The sequence below is a fragment of the Musca autumnalis genome, unplaced genomic scaffold (assembly GCF_047663935.1).
Source record: "Musca autumnalis isolate F117 unplaced genomic scaffold, ASM4766393v1 scaffold_4, whole genome shotgun sequence".
Classification (NCBI taxonomy): domain Eukaryota; kingdom Metazoa; phylum Arthropoda; class Insecta; order Diptera; family Muscidae; genus Musca; species Musca autumnalis.
The window spans coordinates 114554345-114576855 of NW_027411977.1; positions in this window are offsets into that span (position 1 = coordinate 114554345).

A 22511-nucleotide genomic window follows, 5' to 3' on the forward strand; every position below is an offset into this window, starting at 1 on the left:
AAACTGTACATCAAAAAAGAGGGATTGATTCGCTGTGTTGGAAAATCGGATGCGCATCATGTCATTTTCATAATTACGCGGTTTATATGCGTCTCAAATGTTGTAATATTCAATATAACATTATTTTAACGTTATGCCACAATTGGAATTCCTTGTGATTTAATATAAGGTTCTAATAATATTATCCAATAGGAAAACTATAAGCGAAAAATTTGTTACAACGGAATATCATCATTATTGCGTGAAACTTTGACGAAAATGCCGAAGAACTCAAACATTTTTTCTCCAACTTTTCCTATAAAACCATAAAAAAATAAAATTAGAATAATACGATTTTAATTTTTTCGTAATATTTTCTTCGTATTTTTGCAAATAACATGAATACTATAGCTCCAACTTTCACAACTTAGGTTTCATTTTATTCCTCAAAATGTGTGGATGCTGTTATAATTTTTTTATATATTTTTCGTAACCATGAGCGCTATTGTTTCAAAAATATGTTTGTAAATACGTGAAATTATTAAACAAATTTGATTTTTCGCGAATCCGTCTCGCGATTATTTTTTGCATCATCACAAAGGTTACGAATTCAGTTAACAATAATAGGATATAACAGCTAACTATATTAAGCCGCGATTTTTTAGAATTTTTTCTAATTATCATAATTAAAACGGTCATATCTTTTGCGCGCAACGATCAAAGTTAGTAACGAAAACAGATTTGGAATGCTTATTATACCCTCCACCATAGGATGGGGGTATATTAAGTTTGTCACTACGTTTGTAACTACTCGAAATAATCATTGTAGACCCCACAAAGTATATATATTCTTGATCAGCGTGCAATTCTACATCGATATAGCCATGTCCGTCCGTCTGTCCGTCTGTCCGTCTGTCCGTCTGTCCGTCTGTGGAAATCACTCTAGCGTCCGAACGGATTGACGTAGGTTGATGAAATTTTGGGAAAATATGTTATATTTACGTAGGACTTTTGGTATTGAAAACGGGCTATGTAGGTCCACGCTTTCGTATAGCCCCCATACAAAATGACGCGTGACGCGTCGTCGTTTTTAGGAATTTTTAAGATATTTGGCCCATTTTACCACCGAATTGATTGTAATTTGGTACATCGTGTCTCCAGAGGCCAAAAAATATTCCTACCAAAGTTGGGTTATATAGGTCCACTTTTTGGTATAGCCCCCATATAAGGCCCCATATAAAGTACGCGTCATTTTAATATATTTTGAATGTATTTGACCCATTTGACCACAGAATTGGTTGTAATTTGGTATTTTGTGTCTTCAGAGGTCAGAAAACATTCCTACCAAAGTTGGGTTATATAGGTCCACGTTTTGGTATAGCCCCCATATAAGGCCCCTTATAAAGTAGGCGTCATTTTAATATATTTTGAATGTATTTGACCCATTTGCCAAAAGAATCGGTTGTAACTTTGTATTTTGTGTTTCCAGAGGCTAAGAAACATTTCTACCATAAAATGTTTATATAGGTCCACGTGTTGATATAGCCCCCATAATACAATATCTCCCGATTTTCGATATTTTGGACGTTTTAGCCTCATTATCACACCGAGATGGCTGAAATTTGGTATTTAGTCTTCTTTAGGCGTATAAAACTTTTCCCCAGAAATTTGTAGGTATAGGTCCACGCCATCATATAGCCCCCATAGAACGGTACCTTCCCAATTTCGGTATTTTGAAGGTTGTGGCCGCATTAATCCACCGAAATGGCTGAAATTTGTGGTGGAGGGTATAAAAAGTTCGGCCCGACCGAACTTAACGCTTTTCTTACTTGTTTTTTTCTTAATCTATGTAATAAAAATCATTGATGTAGTATTAACATTTTTTTTGATTTTTTTTTGAAATGGAAAAGACAATTTTACACATTTTTCCTGATATAACCGGATTTAACAAACCGACTGGGTTTCAAATGTCAATTCCTTTTGCGTATGCGTCAAATAAATCCTCTTTAAGAAGGTTAACCCTGCAAAAGGCTATAATATAAACATGGCCTCACGTATTATCAGGGAATATGACGACCATGGTGATATTCTTCTTTCTTATAATGTTGATGCTAATCGAAACCACCAATACATTTTTATATGGGTAGCAACTGTTACGGAATATATCCTTCAAAATATTTTGTTCGTACTGAAAATAGTTATTTTTTTCTAAGAGATTTTTCCCGCAATTCTTGAGGTTTCCAAATGACCCCCAATTTCATCCATTATTTTATAAAATGTATCCATTTCTAATTTGTCATAAGCTTCCTTTTATTTAGATTGAAAGGATCCTCCATATGTCGCAGAAGTTTCTTTTTTATGCGTAAAGAAATGTATCTCAGCTTATCTTTTTATTTGCAATGAAATATATTCCAAAATCATTTCTTAAAAAATTGATTTTTTTTGTTTAAAATATGAAAATTCTTTTATATCGGTAGACTTAACGACTCCTCTTCTTTCGTCGGTAACTGACCGATGATTTTCGATAAGTACCGACATAAAAATCGGTAAAATTTGTATACAGAATAGCACTTGCCGACAAATATCGTTAACTATCGACATTTGTCGTTAATTCCATAGCCTCCATATTATAGTGGAGGTTATACTAATTCACTGAGATTAAACATTGTTTGACGTTGTTTAGCTGAAAACACATCCAACGTTTGAGTAAAGTTTTGTGTTGGGCGTTGAGAAAAAAACAACAACAACAGGGCGACGCCTACACCATAGCCCAGCGTTGATCTGTTTGCCGGCATATATTTCAAATGAAATTACAGCTCTGTTGATTTACGTTCAAGAATCTTCAAGTTTTACCACTTTTTACTCGAAAAGCGTTCCTTTACTTCAGACACAACACAATTCATATGGGAGCAGTTTTCAACATTTACTACTTTTGCCGGTTTTACAATTTTCAGAAGTAAAGGAACAGACCATACATTTTTCGGCAGCCTGCCAAACAGTGTAAAAACGGCCAAAACGACACAAAACTTTACCCAAACGTTGGATGTGTTTTCAGCTTTTGTATGTTTTTTGATGATTCTTCGTTCAATTTTATAAGTTTCGATATCTTAAACTGGTTGGTTGATTATGCCATGTACATACCAGCATTTGAATAACGTCGTTCGTTCTCATAATTACGTACACGAACTAACCCGTTCATACGACATGGTACACAATTCATAGCAATATGATTCATATTTTCCTAGTTTTTGTTTACTGATTTTAAAGAAAGTTTCAGCCAAAAGACGAGTAAAATTAATTAATATGAGCTGAAAAAATATTTGTCCTTCTTACAGATATCTATTCATTATTAAATTATATTATCTTCATTAATGTTTTCTATTTTTCAGTCGAAATCGCTTATAACGTCGTCGTTTATAACGTCATATCGCTTATAGCGACGAAATCCAAAAGTCCCGAATTTCTGTCCCTTATATTCCACATAATTAAATATCGCTTATAACGTCATCGCTTATAACGTCATATCGGTTGTAACGTCGGTTTTTTCTGAAATATTTGAATTTTGCTATCGGTTATAACGTCGAGCCATACGGAGAAGAAAAATTTCTCTCAATAATTTGTTGTATGTACATACACCCTGCAAGCAAAAACTATCGCGGAAGTTACTTAGGCGTGTCGCCCAGGGCGACGATAACAGTCGCGGCGATAGTCGCAGAAGTCACACTGAAGTGACCTCCGTTGTGAAGAAATGAACCACCCCGGCGTGTCGTCTTGGAAGTCACCCCAGCGACACTTCTAGAAGATCATTTCCGCGATAGTTCTAGAAATTAAAAAAAATCTATTTATTTTTATTTATTTTTTTGATTTTTTTTATTTTTATTTATTTTTTTACATTTACGCCTACATTAATTTTGTCATTTTAAAAATGTGATGTTTTGTTGCCTGACTTGGGAAACGAACCCGGACCTTCAGAGTGCAAAGCGAGTATGCTTACCACTGCACCACCGCTTTATATAATCATCAGATAGAAAATGTTCTATATTTGTTCAAATGTGTTGAATCCGATAAATTTTCTGATTTGTTAGAGATGGGACACATTTTATCGTCGTTCTGAGAGTAATTAGAGCTGAACAAAGAACAAAAATCGTCCTTCACTCACCAAAATTTTGTATGGGGAATTAAGTAATTAATTATTCGTTCGGGGTCGAACGACGAATAGAGAGCGAACAACGTTCGGTATGAACATGGCATTAAAGTGCCTCAATTGATTTTACTGTAAACCATGGCCGATTGTATTTTAATGGCCGCTTTTACACCATAATATATACTTCGAAATACTGGTGTAATTATTATAAATATGAAGCATAACTTTAGGCTTTTACTATTGGGTAACATAGCACTTTACATTTCGTTATGTTGTTTTTACATTAGCACGAAAACAGGTTTTAGGGCTGTTTCGTCATTTATTTCATAAAACAGGCAACATTTTTCGTCATTTACCATAAAAAAAATAAATGACGATAGCTGCGTCATTTATTCTAAACAACGCACGAAAACACCATACTATTATAAGAAACCCTGCTTTTTATACCCTACACCGCTATGTGGTAAGGGTATTATAAGTTTGTTTTGGTAAAAATTCATGTAACACCGCGAAATATTTGTCGGAGACCCCCAATTTGGTATACCAATCTTCATATCGTGACGAGATAAAGCGATTTTGAGATGTGCGTTCGTCCGTCCGTCTGTCCATTATAAAATGTAATCAAACTCCAGGCCGCAATTATGGACCGATCGTCACGAAATTTTGTATTGGTGATGATCGTGAAATATTTAGCGTTTGAAATGGACCAAAAACATAATTTTTATCTAATTTTGTAGCGGCTCTGTAGGTTGCAATAATAGTCCGATCACCGAAATTTTAAAAACGGTAAGGGTATATGACGGAGAAGAAGTTTGCAATTTGAGATGATGATCAGAAAATATCTACAGGTTAAAATGGACCACAACTTTTGTGTGGAAATTGTGAAAATTTTTAATATACAGCTTATATCTTTATTCTTGGAAGACATATTCCGGGCGAGTAAGCTATACATGGAAAATAAACTTTTGACCTTTCTATTGATGCCAACACAATTGGTGTACATGATAAGATAACAGAGTTACAGCCTTATGTATCCAATTATTTGTTTGTATTGTAATAAACACGCTAAAGTCACAATTGTAACTCAATAGTCACGAAATTTTGCACGAGGTAAGACTTTAGGTCGAAGAAGATGACTACAATTTTGGATGAAGATCTGATATTATTTATCGGGTGAAATGGACCATTACTTTTGTATGAAAACTATAAATATTTTAATTATCTGAAAATTTGGCCATTTTAGGCGAAGATCATTTTTGGTATTAATTTTTAATTAATTCCTAGTAGGAAATCGAGCTTTATGATCAATAATGCATCTGAAAAAGGAAAGCCAACGACTCGAACCCACACACCCACCACTATATGACATTTGGTCCTTATTTAAATTTCTGGAGGGTATATACTGCCAAAGTAGCCTACATATGAAAAAAGAACGACTAACCTTTCCCCTGATACAAATTGCAATAATGAGTTTGGTAGATAACGGGGCTACTGCCTAATATAAAGTGGGTTTTCTGTACAGAACAACATTTTCCTCCCATGCTATAATTGTCTCTATTATGACAGAGAAATTCCCAGTTTGTGCATTGTTGCGAATTACGTGGAGCCCAGGCGTATTAATTGTCCATTGGATTTTTTATACATATCGCACCTGAACTTTGAACTTTTAATTAAGAAACTGAATTACCCTACCCACTGTAAAAATCTGCCATTTCTTTGTCTATTCTTTCGTCAAAAATACCGGTATTTCACTTTTCATACTACTACTTATGTACCAACAGTTTTTGTCTCTGCTGAAAAATATAAAAGTTTGAGTTATTACCTTTTTGTTGAACAGGTGTGATATGTTGCAACATGGGGTCGATTCGCCACGTTTTTTCATAACGTACTCGGTGTCGCTACCGTTAAAGTTTTTTTGAAATATGAATTTTGGTGAAGGCACCCACTGACCTCAAAAATTGTCAATATTCAGAATTTTGTGTGCTCTCTTCTTGGTCGGCTATGGTGTAGTGTGATTGTTGCGTGTGTCCGTGTATGTGTAAAGTTTACACACTGTCATTAAAAACTGTCTGTAACTTTCGCGAATTTGTTGCAAATGACACCATATTCTCTTGTCCAATAGGTACAATAAATATAAACATAAAATTCGCGAGTTTATAAAGAAAAAACAAAAATTGCAATAGTGTCAAAAATTCCTAAAATGCTCCGAAATGGCGCGATTTGAGAACGAATTGGTCCAGAACGCTTTGGTAATGATTTTAAATTAGATTACAAAAAAAAATAAAAATTTTAATTAAAAGCAAATACGTTGTCATAACAGCTAAAATTAAAAAATGCATTACTGAACTTCAATGCATTTGGTGCGGGAACTTTTTTCGCGATAGAGAAAAATTGACGCCGTATTTCATAATTGTTTTCCATGCTCTACACGGCTATGTGGTGGTATTTTTGATATTTGCAAAAATGTGCAAAAAGTTGTAACCCTAATATACACTTTCATACGGGCAAAATGTGCCTCATCGAAATAATGGTATGTTTGGACGATATGTGTTTCAGATAATTTGGACTCGATTTAGAAATGTCCGTCCGTCTGTCTGTCTGGCTGGCTGATGCGCACGATAACTCTCGAACGGATGAACCGATTTGATCCAAAATTTGGCTTTCGCAATATTTTGTCCAAACTTAGTTTAAGTTCGAAGATGGGTTATATCGGTCCACTCTTTCCGGTACCTCCCCCACAAAAGTTCGGAAATGTTCGGAAAATTTGTGCGCACGATAACTCTTAAAGGACCGTAACCATTTGGTCCATACTTTGCACATCGTGAAATTTCTACCAGACTTAGATGAGGTTCTAATATGGACTCAATCGGTCTATTCCTTCGGGTACCTCCCACAGAAAATTTCGGAAAAGTTCAGTTTAGGACCTGTTCACGAATCGCTTTGATTTTTGCTTTAGCAACTTGCGTTCACTGCCCCACATATAACGGTATAAGCTTCATCAGGGGCAAGTCCATACTTCCTGAGAAAATAACCTGAAAGGATCAAACAAGCACTATGACACCGTGGGTAGTGGTTGGAGCGCAAGATAACTCTCGAGCGGATCTGCCGTTTCGGTCCACAATTTGGTCTTTGTGATATTTTGTGCAAACTTAGTTTAAGTTCGAAGATAAGCCATATCGGTGCACTCCTTCAGGTACCTCCCCCACAAAAGTTCAAAAATGTTCGGAAAAATTGTGCCCACCACAACTCTTGATGGGAGTGACCAATTTGGTCCGTACTTTAGACATATGGACTATATTTGCCCCCTCCTTCGAGTACCTCCCATTCAAAATTTTTATTTTTATGTACATTTTCTCTCTAAATTGGGTGCAATTTAGCATTAAGTTAAAAACACTTCTCCGCCAATAATTGCGGACATAGGTCCACGTTTTGGTATACCCCTAAACAACAATACCGCCAAGTCAAGTAATTGGTTTACGCAATTCACCCAAAATCATGGCCAACAGAACTTCCATAACGGAAAGAAAACTAAATATTCCACATAAATTCAGAATAATTAATGATAGAAGCTTTTTACTTGCTTTTCATTAGATATGTACCTAAATAAAAGGTTGAAAATTTTGTATGTAAAAACTATACACATCACCAAAAAAAAAAAAACAGTTGCACCACCCCCCACCTTACATTTGATCCTGGCTACGCCCTTGGGCATTTAAATTATAAATGGTGGCAAAATTAAACGGCTTAACTTAATTTTTTTATACTATTAATCTATTTATATAAAATATCAGTGAGATGAGTGACTAACTCATCAACTCCTTAGCGAATCGGCTGAAGTTAGAAACTTGAAATTTTGGGTGTGGGTTGCTGTTGGTGTGTAGGGGTGAGATAAGGCTGGGATTTTGGAAATTCGAACTAGAAAGGTACTAATTATGGTACCCTTGTATTAGGCAAACGGGAAGGCATAGAATTCTGAAATTTGGAAATAGGTTCACTGATGGAGGGTTAGATAGTTGTACCAAAGGGTCTTAGAAATTCGACCTACATATATGTGTAAGAAAAGTACCAAAAATTTAGTGCCAGATATTGGTGGAATCTTCAAATTTGGTATGGGAATCAAAAGTTGGGAAATGGTGTGGATATAAGGAAATGGTTTGGAAATTCTTACTTATGTACTAAATGGTACTAAATTTTGTAGAGTTTGCATTTGGGTGAACGGATAGAGCTGGAATCCAAAATCTCGAACTAAGGTTACTGTTACTAAATTTGGTACAATTTGGTTTAGGATGAACGGAGGGTGGAATCCTATAATTTGAAATTAAGATTACTGTTGGAGTGGAGGATTGATATACTTTTGGAAATTCGTACTTATATGTACGAAAAGTACAAAGTGGTACAAAATTTGGTACAATTTAGATTTGGTTGGACAGATGTAGCTGTAATCTTGAAATTTTGATTTAATATTAAGAGGTTCGAGGTATTTTTGAAAATTCCTACATATTTGTACGAAAAGTACTAAATTTGATACAATTTGGATTTGGGTGAACGGATAAAGCTGGTAGTCTAAAATTTGATATTGAAATTAATATTGGGGTGTAGAATGTGTACAAAAGGTACCTAATTTTGTACAATTTGCATTTCGGTGAATGGATAAATTTGGAATTCTGAAATTTGGGACTAAGATTACTGTTGGAGTGGAAGTTTGCGATACGGAGGTTGTTTTGTAAATTCGTACTTATAGATACCAAATGGTAATATATGGAGTTAATTTTGCAAATTAGTACTTATGTGTACGAAATATACTAAATCTAAATATGATAATATGGACTTGTTTGAACGGAAAGAGCTGGAATCTTGAAATTTGCAATTAAGATATCTGTTGGATTGAAGGAATGGGATTGAGATAGGTTTGGAAATTCGTATTTATATGTATGATTTGGGTGAACGGATAGGGCCCCAATCCTGAAATTTGGAATGAAGATTACTGTTGGAGTGGAGGATCGATGTGTACGAAAAGTACTAAATGGTAGTCAATTTGCTGCAAGTTGGATTTGGGTGAACTTATACAGTCAGAATTCTGAAATTTATAATTAAAATTAGTGATGGAGTGTAGGATTGAGATAGGGATGCAGCCCATGAAATTCGTACTTATGTGTACGAAAAGTACTGAATCTAAATGTGATACATATTGGACTTGGGTGAACGGAAAAAGTTGGAATCTTGAAATTTGGTATAAAGATATCTGTTGGATTTGAGGAATGAGCTTGAGATTGAGCTTCACGGAACGCTATACAACATTTTACATTTTCATGATTTTTGGTCATATCATATCTTTGTCAACCGAATAATCATCAATCAACACGTTCCCAATCATTGTTAAGTCGTAGATACCTTTTACCAGTAAGCTGCGTTGCCTCCGACCAGATTAGAACCCTATTCTCGATCAGCTTCATCGTACCCGACCAGCGCAGAACACGATCACCAACGCAACTGGTCAATAACGAAAATCGTCAATCCCAAAACATCAATCAGCATCGTCGTTGCCGATTATCAATCAACATCGTTCCCGATCATACATAGCGGCTAGTCATCCTTATTACTGAAGTTCCCAACAATGATTGGGAACGTGTTAATTGGTGATTATTCGGTTGACAAAGATATGATATGACCAAAAATCATGAAAATTTAAAATGTTGTATAGGGTTCTGTGAAGCTATTTTAAAGTTTGTTGTTAGTTAATATTGTATGGAATATTGACACAAAAAATAAAATTAAATAGAGAAAGTTCATAACATTTAGAATACAATTTTAAATTTTTACAGAGTATAACATATAATTATGCGCATGTTTAGAACTATACTGGGCAACATTTTTAAGGTGAATTTGTGCAAACAACTCGAACTAAGGATTTTTTGAAAGTACATACCCAAACGACAGGAAACCCTACTTGGGTTTTATTGTGTCGGATCCAGCTCGGATTTTATGGCCCCATCAAAACTTGATCAAATATTGACTTTTTAAAGAAATTCGGGGCTATATCTCTGAAACCAAGGCGAATCTTCTTCTGACCTCTGAAGCAAATTTGTAGGTAAGGACAAGAATAAAATAAAAAATAAAATATCGTATCTCCAAAACCGTAATTTTTTTCTGAATATTTTCTTTTGGAAAAATATTCCCTGGAATGTAATACACAACTCTTCAGAACATGTCAATGTTGTTAAATTTTTATCCCGTTGTTTTCAGTACATTTTTCAACGACTATTTAATAAGAATGTCAATAATGTAGTGAAATCCGAAATGCGAGAATAAACGTTTGGTGTGAACTCTCTTTGAAATACGTGTTGTAAAAGATATGAAGCGAAATATCGCTGAAACAACATGAAGTAAACATTTTAGAGTTTCAGAATATTCTAAAGAATTGTTGAGAACTTTATTTGGAAGATTTTTGCAAAAGGTTACTTGGTTCAACTCCCAATAGTTTAGCCGATACTGACCAGAATTTGAGCAATTGTGTACATTTTTCTATATTTTATAGATTACTAGCTGAACCCGGTGCGCTTTGCTACCCCGAATACGATAAAATATAATGGAATGCCATAATTATATTAACGTTTTTAATATTTTAACGAATAAATATAGGAGATATGAAGGCGATATATACCTATTCAGGGTTGTTATGGAGCTACTATGGTATTTTTGTATGTTTCATGAGGTAACATTCCTCCGAAAGCCTTTCCGCCTATAAGTATTTCTAATGATTTAGATATATCATAATAAAACATAAATCTTAAGAAGTCTCTCAAAGATATGATACTTAATAGCTGTAGCCATGGTCTATTCATTCCTAACTATAAGTACTTGTGTAAATAATGATGACTTCTACTGACTGCTAAGTCTTCAAAATTTCATTGAAATTGAACATACGTAACAAAAACATGAAATCGACCGGAAATATATATGGGAGCTTTATTCCCATATGAACCGATCTCGATATAATTTGTCAAATTTATTTTTAGACCAAATCCCGTCTCACATACCAAATTTCATTGAAATTGAACATACATAGCGTGTTTTGTGCATAAAATACAGAAAATCAGCCGAAAATATATATGGGAGCTATATTCAAATCTGAACCGATTTCGATATTATTTGTCCCAATTATTTCTAGAACGAATTTCGTCACGCTTTCCAAATTTCAGTGAAATTGGACATACATATATAGTGTGTCCAAATCTGAACCGGTCTCCATATAATTTGGCACATTTATTTTTCGCACAAATTCCGTCAGACATCCCAAATTTCAATCGGCCGAAAATATATATAGGAGCTACATCCAAATCTGAACCGATTTCGATAAAATTTGGCACTTTTATGTCTAGACCAAATCCCGTTACGCTTTCCAAATTTCAGCGAAATTGGAAATATATAGCGTGTTTGGTGCATCAAATGCGGAAAGTCGGCCGAAAATATATATGGGAGCTACATCCAAACCTGAACCTATTTCGATATAATTTGGCACATGTATTTCTAGACCAAGTTAAGTCACACGTTCCAAATTTTATTGAAATTGGATATATATACCGCGTTTGGTGCCTCAAATACATGAAATCGGCAGAAAATATATATAGGAGCTATATCCAAATCTGAACCGATTTCGATATATGTTGGCAAATATATTTCTAGGCCAATATCCATAACACATTTCAAATTTCAGCGCAATTGGATATATATAGCGTGCTTGGTGCATAAAATACAGTAAATCGGCCGAAAATATATATGGGAGCTATATTCACATCTGAACCGATCTCGATATAATTTAGCACATTTATTTCTAGAACAAATTCCGTCAGACCCTCCAAATTTTAGCGAAATTGGACATATATATCGTGTTTGGTGCATCAAATGTGGAAAATCGGCCGAAAATATATATTGGAGCTATATCCAAATCTGAACCGATTTCGATATAACTCGGCACATTTATGTCTAGACCAAATTCCGTTACACATTCCAAATTTCAGCGAAATTGGACATATATAGCGTGCTTGGTACATCAAATGCGGAAAAACGGCCGAAAATATATATGTATGGGAGCTATATCCAAATCTGAACCAATTTCGATATAATTTGGCACATTTATTTCTAGACCAAGTTCTGTGACAAATTCTAAATTTCAGCGAATTTGGAAATATATAGCGTGTTTGGTGCATCAAATGCGGAAAGTCGGCCGAAAATATATATGGGAGCTACATCCAAACCTGAACCTATTTCGATATAATTTGGCACATGTATTTCTAGACCAAGTTCAGTCACACGTTCCAAATTTTATTGAAATTGGATATATATATACCGCGTTTGGTGCCTCAAATATATGAAATCGGCAGAAAATATATATAGGAGCTATATCCAAATCTGAACCGATTTCGATATAAATTGGCAAATATATTTCTAGGCCAATATCCATAACACATTTCAAATTTCACCGCAATTGGATATATATAGCGTGCTTGGTGCATAAAATACAGGAAATCGGCCAAAAATATATATGGGAGCTATATTCACATCTGAACCGATCTCGATATAATTTAGCACATTTATTTCTAGAACAAATTCCGTCAGACCCTCCAAATTTTAGCGCAATTGGATATATATAGCGTGCTTGGTGCATAAAATACAGGAAATCGGCCGAAAATATATATGGGAGCTATATTCACATCTGAACCGATCTCGATATAATTTAGCACATTTATTTCTAGAACAAATTCCGTCAGACCCTCCAAATTTTAGCGCAATTGGATATATATAGCGTGCTTGGTGCATAAAATACAGGAAATCGGCCGAAAATATATATGGGAGCTATATTCACATCTCAACCGATCTCGATATAATTTAGCACATTTATTTCTAGAACAAATTCCGTCAGACCCTCCAAATTTTAGCGAAATTGGACATACATAGCGTGTTTGGTGCATCAAATGTGAAAAATCGGCCGAAAATATATATTGGAGCTATATCCGAATCTGAACCGATTTCGATATAACTCGGCACATTTATGTCTAGACCAAATTCCGTTACACATTCCAAATTTCAGCGAAATTGGACATATATAGCGTGTTTGGTGCATCAAATGCGGAAAATATGCCGAAAATATATATGCGAGCTATATCCAAATCTGAACCGATTTCGATATAATTTGTGACATTTATTTCTAGAACAAGTTCCGTAACACATTCCAAATTTCAGTGAATTTGGTATATATGTGTGTTTGGTGCATCAAATACATGAAATCGGCAGAAAATATATATAGGAGCTATATCCAAATCTGAAACGATTTCAAAATAAATTGGCACATATATTTCTAGGCCAATATCCATCACACATTCTAAATTTCAGCGAAATTGGACATATATAGCGTGCTTGGTGCATAAAATAAGGAAATCCGCCGAAAATATATGTAGATGGGAGCTATATCCAAATCTGAATCATTTATTTCTAAAACAAATTCCGCCACACATTTTAAATTTCATTGAAATTGGACATACATAGCATGTTTGGTACATAAAATAAGGAAATCGGCCGAAAATATATGTATGTGGGAGCTATATCCAAATCTGAACCGATTTGAATCAGGGACGTAGCCAGGATTTCATTTCGGGGGGGCCCACCTGACCAAAATTTTTAAAGTTAATGTTAGCGAAAATTTATTACAGTTGAACCTCGATTATCCGTGAATCGATTATCCGGGAACCTCCATTATCCGTGATAGAAAAGAAATGTTGGCATTTTTCAATTTCTTCTATTTTTCGTTATAAACTTCATTGCCCGGGAGTAAAAACACACTTTCCAATTAATTTTATTAAGCAAACAAAAGGTAAACAAACGAAAACTGGAAATTCTCCCGTATTACACAATTTGTGTATTTATGGTATCACAAAAACCATGAACAAAGTCAATTCAGATGAATCTGATGATGATGATATTGGATACATCCTTCTAAAATTTGGTGGATTACCGTAACAAATTTAATAAGAATTGCAGATTTTCATATTATTGTACAATATTATGCCATTTTTACTTAAAAATATGTTTAAAAACTGCATAAAAGCAATGCCTCGGTCCCGACCATCACGGATAATCGAGGTCCGACTGTATTTAGCAATGATTTAAACTTAATTTTAAGCTTATTTTACTGATGAAATAATTTTCATTACTATTTTTTAATTAAAATGGCGTAAGATTTCTTGGCCAATTTCCCCTTGTTTCAGGCTTCAATTTACCACTCCAGATTATGGTAAATTTTTCAATTTCGGAAGTTCAGGTGTCCAATCGTTTTTATTGTCATAAAGAAACCAACTATCGTTATTTCCCTAAAGATATTTTGGTGTCTTATCACAAAAAATTTCTGCCGATAGTGGTTTTCTTGATAAAAAAATATTCTGAGCAATAGTGAGTCTATCAATCATGAAATTCTAGCACCTAATCGCGGGTATGTAGATGACGAATTCTATTGCCCAATCGTGCATGTAAATAGACTATTTTGGCGTCCAATCGTCGGACTTCTCTTATAGAAATTCTGGTTTCCGATCGTGGATCTTCTTATAAATTGACCAGGAACTAGGAAAACTCTGGCAACCAGTCTTGAATTCTTTTAAAATGAAATTCTGGCGTCCAATCCAAGATCAATACATGTATACATTATTTTAGCAAAAATCCATGAACAAAATGTTTCCCAATCTACATTTTTTATACTCTCAGCCTTTAGTCAAAATAAACCTCATCGAAATAATGGTTTTAGGGCCAAAGTGTGTTTGGAAGAAATCTGTTTCAGAAAACTTGAAGTCGACTTAGCTATGTTCGTCCGTCTTGGTGGAGGACACGATGATTCTCGAACAGATCGGTCCAAAATTCGGCCTTCGTTTTATTTTGTCCAAATTTTGATTAACTTCGAAGATGGACCATATCAATCCATTCTTTCGGTAACCGACCACAGAGTATTTCATAAATGTTCAGAGATGTGCAGTGTAAGACCTCTCTCTACAACAAATAAGTGGATAAGTGTAAGCTGCAGCACTAAGTAGTCATGGCTTCGCTTCCTTTTTGCTAATAATTTAGTTATAAGTAAAAATATGATATAAATAAATTAATAAATAAAAATACCTCTCTGGAAACGCTTTCCTTTTTTGTAACAAATGTTCTCGGGGCCACTATTACTACAGTACAGTTTTTCAGGGGCAAGTCCATACTTTCAGAGTAAATGGCCCAAAAGCTGTAAAGAACACCTACCGCCGTCATGTGTAGTGACTGGTGCGCACGACAACTTTCGAACCTTATAATGCGGTACATCCTTCAAAAAAAAAAAAAAAAAAAAAAACAAAATAGTTGTTAAATGCAGTTTAAGGTCTGTTCGAGGGTCCTTAGAAATGTTTACTGAAGGTATTCCTTGTGTTTAGAACGGTATTGTGTTTTTCGTGGGCAAGCCCATATTTCCTGAAAAAAAACTGAAAAATATTCCGTGACGAACTGGAATGACTGGTGGGAGCAAAATCTTTTAAAAGGAATGACTTCCAAAATAAAATCTACTTCCAAAATGATCTATGTATGTCTGCCCGGTCCATTTCTTCAGGTAACTTCTCCGCAACACTTGTGATCAATGATATAATCCACATTTTGTCGCCAAGTTCATACGTTCGAAAATGGCTGCACAATTCTGAAAATCTCCTAATACATAGCTTTGGGTAAAGGATTTTGGTTGTGTGGCCCCTATTCGATCTGTCCATAGATGAAAATTTCAGTTCACACAGACTCAGGGTATATTCCTGTCCGCAAAGCCGACTGATTCTTGTTGAGATTTTTGAAGAAGAGAATCTGTTTCCGATCAGTTTTTTTTTTTTTTTTGATTTCGTTTGTCGTCACAAAGTCCTTTGTCAAAGCAGGAAAAAGGAACATTTCTACAAATGTGCATCCATAATTCCCAAAATACAATTCAAAGAGTAACACTATGCAACACTGAAAATGCAAACAACTTCTAGTATGAATTTTTTGAAAATACATATTTAGACTACAAAAACCCTAGTAGGGTTTTGTCCTGTCAGATCCAGTTCGGATTTTAAGGCCTCATCTAAACCGGGCTAAATCTACACGTTTTTGCATTTATCAGGCCTTTATCTCAGAAACGAATTGGAATTTGGCCTTGCTGTCTTTAGCAATATTGTAGCCCTATACTAGTAGAACTTATCTTCTGAAAAACCCACATAAGAAAAACTCCATCTAAGGCATCAAAATCTATAAAATATAGACAATTTTACATAACTGCTGAAATTCTGGTCAGTATGGGCTAAACTGTTGGGAGTTGAACCAAGTAACCTTTTGCACAAATCTTCCAAATAAAGTTCTCAACAACTCTTTAGAACATTCTGAAACTCTAAAATGCTTACTTCATGTTGTTTCAGCAGTATGTTGCATCATATCTTTTACAACACGTATTTCAAACACAGTTCACACCAACAGTTTATTCTCGCATTTCGGATTTCACTACATTATTGATATTTTTATTAAATCGTCGTTGAAAAATGTACTGAAAACAACGGAATAGAGGCATTTTACAACAATGACATGTTCTGAAGAGTTGTGTATTACATTCCAGGGAATATTTTTCCAAAAGAAAATATTCAGAAAAAATTAATGGTTGTGAAGATACGTTGCGAAATGTATAAAAATCGTGGAATTTTTGCATATATTTTGAAATATAAGGCAATAAATGCAGTTTTTCGAGTTCATTATTTTTCCAAATATTTTATTCTTGTCCTTATCTAAAAATTTGCTTCAGAGGTCAGAAGAAGATTCGCATTGGTTTCAGAGATATAGCGCCGAATTTCTTTAAAAACTCAATATTTAACCATGTTTAGATGGGGCCATAAAATCCGAGCTGGATCTCGCACAACAAAACCCAACTAAGGTTTCTTGTCATTTGGGTCTGTACTTTCAAAAAATCATCAGTTCGAATTGTTTGCACAAGATCACATTAAAAATGTTGCACAGTGTAATCGACAGAAAAAAAATCCCTGAAGTTGAAATTCAATGTAATTTCTAAATATTGGAAATAATATGCAATAATTAAAATATAAATATTGACCTCAAGCTCATTAATCTTGGTTTTATTAACATTCGAAAGGTAGAACAAAACATAAAAGTACGACAGAAAAATCCTTTTTTGTACAATAGACATTTACTAATTTGTAACAAGAGACCAGTTTCTAATAATCTCAACGAACGAGACTGCGGTGAAACAGAAGTTTTATCATAAAAAATGGTTGGTATAGTTCTTTTTTTTTTTTTGCAAATTTGAAACATAATTAAGAATAAGGACCACAAGAATGTTTTTTTTTTTCTAGATATTGTTTAAAAGCCAGTAAACATCTTGTTCTGAACTCAACAACACTTAGAGTCAGCCTAAAATTACTATTAAACAACACCTTAAAACTTACCAACAACTATGCAGAAAATTGCTCAAAAAACCTAACTTCTTCATTATTTCATACTTTCAATAAGTAAACCAATGTAGTTGACAAACAAACAGACAAACAAATTTCAATTTTATATATATAGATGGTGCCCTAGATGGAGTTTTTCTTATGTGTTTTTTTTTCAAAAGATAAGTTCTACCAGTCTAGGGCTACAATATTGCTAAAGACAGAAAGGCCAAATTACTATTCGTTTCTGAGATAAAGGGCTGATAAATGCAAAAAAGTGTAGATTTAGCCCGGTTTAGACGAGGCCATAAAATCCGAACTGGATCTGACAGGATAAAACCCTACTAGGGTTTTTATAGTCTAAATATGTACTTTCAAAAAATGCATACTAGAAGTTGTTTGCATTTTCAGTGTTGCATAGTGCTAGCAAAATGCCCGCTACTTCTTCGTATTCGTAAAAGGGATAAAATACAAATAAACAATATTTAATATGGAAATGGGGAACACTGAAAATTTTGTTGTGCTAATACCTATTTTAATTTCATACAACTTTAGTTCGAATATCCACACCAAAAACCGGTTTCCTGTTTTATTAGAAACTTACCACGGTCTAGGGTATTTAAAATTTTATCACATTTCTAATCGTTGTAATTTCGGAATTTATGATACCAAAGCGTAGAAAAATATTGTTCAAAAAGTTTTACTTATAACAGTAAATTTTTTGAGACATTTCATTTTAGGCCTTATTGTTCTTGTAAAAGAATTGTTGCATAGATTTACGTTTTCACATGAACCTATGAAACCGTTCGGAATAAATAATTTTGTTGAAAAAAAACGGACTAATTGATTTCAGTCCATTATTTAGAGACCACCTTCGCGTTAACATTATACAATAAGTAACCTACTCAGTACAATTTTTCAAATCCAGGACCTTAACTTAAATTTTTCATGAAGAATCATTTCATAAATTTTTAAGATGTATTTTCATAAACATTTCATTTATCGATACACTCAGTGCCAGTGCTTCAATGTGTAGTACTACTTAAAACGTCTAGTACACATATTGTACGATCACCTCTAACGACAAATAAATAATAAATCAGAATTCACCCCTACCCTTTAGCTAATACCACATTTATTGCACTTTAGTACTTTTCATACACTAATTATAAAATTCCAGCTTCATTCATTTATTCATACCATCACCAACACTCACCCTAAAACAAAAATTCGAAATTCCAGCAATATCCCTTTATACAGTACCAAAATGATACTAGATTTAGTTTTCAAAAATTATATTCCAATATCCACACTATGTCCCAACCGCGATACTCATATACAGCTCTATCTGTTCTCCCAAAACCAATTATAGTAGTATTCAGTACTAATCTCCACTCTAAATGCCAACTGCTATCTTAATACTGAATTTCACAATTTCAGCTCTACCTCTTTACACAATTTACAAAATTTATTATTCCAGTTTTCGCAAATACCAAATAGTTTATAATTTTGTACCATTTTACACTTTTCGTAGACATAAGTAATAATTTCTAAAACTACTCACGGTGTGCCTTAACAAATTTAAATGGAAGGTGCTTACACCTCGGAAGTTTTTTCTGATTTTGAAACTACAATGCTCATAGATGAGAAATATCAAGAAACAAAAAAAAATCGCCGGAGGGATTTTCAAATAAATCGCGATTTAAGTTCACATTTTTAGGGGTTATTTAGGTTTTCACGATTTAGCTTGGAAACCGCAAGTTCTATGTATATGGGTCTAAAAAAAATGTTGTAGTAGAGAAAATTCTCCACAAGATTGGCCTTTATGATATTTTCGTAGGTTTTACCGTTTTTGAGATATAGAATTTCAAATTGAGACAATGCACTGACTGTATCGCCTCCTTATAAAACAATATCATTACTGCAATTTCCCAAATTAAACTTATATATCTTGAAAATGGTACAACCTAGAAAAAAATAAATCATCCAATCAAATTCCAAGCAAAATCTTGAATCTTGAACTGAATCTCTATATCTCAAAAATGGTAAAACATAAAGGTCAGTCTTATAGAGAATTTTTACAGCTACAACATTTTCGTCAGTTTCATCTCGATACGACTTGCGGTTTCCAAGCAAAATCGTGAAAACCTAAAAAATCCCTAAAATTGTGAATTTTGATCGCGATTTGTTTAAAACTCCCTCCAGCGATTTTTTTAATTTTTTTTATTTTTCTTATCTATAAACATTGCTGTTTCAGAATCCGCAAAAACATCCCATGTGTAAGCGGTTTCCATTAGAAGTTAGTTAAGGGGTACTGTGCATAATATTGTTTTATAAGGGGACGATACAGTCAGTGCATTGTCGCAATTTGAACTTCCATATCTCAAAAACGGTAAAACGTACGAAAATATCATAAAGGCCAATATTGTGGAGAATTTTCTCTGCTACAACATTTTCTTTAGACCCATTTGCATAGAACTCGCGGTTTCCAAGCTAAATCGTGAAAACCTAAAGAACCCCTAAAAATGTGAACTTAAATCGCGATTTATTAGAAAATCCCTCCGGCGATTTTTTTGTTTCTTGATATTTCTCATCTATGAGCATTGTAGTTTCAGAATCAGCAAAAACTTCCGAGGTGTAAGCACCTTCCATTTAAATTTGTTAAGGCACACCGTGTACTTTGATATTCGTATGTAAAGTTGTATACCCTAAATGAAGACTAAATACCAAATTTTAACCATTTCGGTGGAATATTGATGCCACAAACTTCAAAATACCGGAAATCCGGAGGTACCGTTCTATGGGGGCTATATGAAGGCGTGGACATATACCGACAGAATTATGCGGGAAAGTTTATAGTTTATACCCCCAACGAAGACTAAGTACCAAATTTCAGCCATTTCGGATGTATATTGAGGCCACAACCTTCAAAATACCGAAAATCGGGAGGTATTTTTCCATGGGTGATATATGAAGGCGTGAACCAGTACCGACAAATTTCATATGGAAAGTTTTATACCCCAAATAAAGACTAAGTACCAAATTTCAACAATTTCGGTGGAATATTGATGCAACAGACTTCAAAATAACAGAAATCCGGAGGTACCATTCTATGGGGCTATATGGAGGCGTTGACCTATACCGGTAAAATGCTGCGGGAAAGTTTAATACCCCCAACGAAGACTAGGTACCAAATTTCAGCCACTCTCCTGTGATAATGAAGCTAAAACTCTCAAAATACCGAAAATCGGGAGGCACCGTTCAATGGGGGCTATATCAAAACGTGGACCGATATAGCCAATTTACAATACAGAACATCCTAGGAATTATAGAAATTTCCATACCAAATTACAAAGCTCTATCTTAAATATCACTGTGCAACACTGAAAATGCAAACAACTTTTAGTATGCATTTTTTGAAAGTACATGTTAAGACTACAAAAACCGGGCTAAATCTACCCTTTTTTGCATTTATCAGGCCTTTATCACAGAAACTAATAGGAATTTTTCCTTGCTGTCTTTAACAATATTGTAGCCCTAAACTAGTAGAACTTATCTTTTGAAAAAACCACATAAGATAAGCTCCATCTAGGGCATCAAAATCTATAAAATATAAAAAATTTTACATAATTGCTGAAATTCTGGTCAGTATCGGCTAAACTATTGCGAGTTGAACCAAGTAACCTTTTGCAAAAAATCTTCCAAATAAAGTTCTCAACAATTCTTTGGAACATCCTGAAACTCTAAAATGCTTACTTCATGTTGTTTCAGCGGTATTTTGCATCTTATCTTTTTCAACACGTATTTCAAACACAGTTTACACCAACAGTTTATTCTCGCATTTCGGATCTCACTACATTATTAACATTTTTGTTAAATCGTCGCTGAAAAATGTACTGAAAACAACGACATAGAGGCATTTTACAACAATGACATGTTCTGAAGAGTTGTGTATTTCATTCCAGGGAATATTTTTACAAAAGAAAATATTCAGAAAAAATTAAGGGTTTTGGAGATACGGTGCGAAATATATAAAAATTGTGGAATTTTTGCATATATTTTGAAATTTGAGGCAATAAATGTAGTTTTTCGAGTTCATTATTTTACCAAATATTTTATTCTTGTCCTTATCTACAAATTTGCTTCAGAGATCATAAGAATATTCGCATTGGTTTCTGAGATATAGCCCCGAATTTCTTTAAAAACTGAAAATTTTACCATGTTTAGATGGGGCCATAAAATACCAGCTGGATCTGACACAACAAAACCGAACTAGGGTTTCTTGTCGTTTGGGTCTGTACTTTCAAAAAATACTCAGTTCGAATTGTTTGCACAAGATCACCTTAAAAATGTTGCACAGTGTATTGCAAGCCGTATCTTGATATCAACAATCAAACGGACGGACAGACGGACATATTTATATCGACCTTTACCCTGATCAAGAATATACATACTCTATTGGGTCTCCGATGAATATTTCGATGTGTTGCAAACGAAATGACAAATGTAATTATACCCTTCATATTATGGTGGAGGGTATAAAAAATATTTTTTTCTATTTGGACCAATATTAACGAAGTTATGAGTTTTTCTTTCCACATAGTTTTTACAGAATTTGACTTTTTCAAGGCGCGATATAATATAATGAAATGTTAAATAAACTAAAATGTTTTGCTAATGAGCAGCATCCCACAACAAAAAATAAAGGAAATCAAAAACCTAATTTTAAAGAAGTGTCCGATTTCACTCAGGAATTACATGGGGATTTTATAGGATTTCAAGTTATTATTTAAAACGGAAAAACAAACTTATATACCCTACATACTATTGGGAATAAAAATCTTTTGTGTCATTCTTTGTATTTCCGCGATAATAAGTATGAATCAGGCTGTTGCTAAAAACTATAATTGAATTTAAATTCA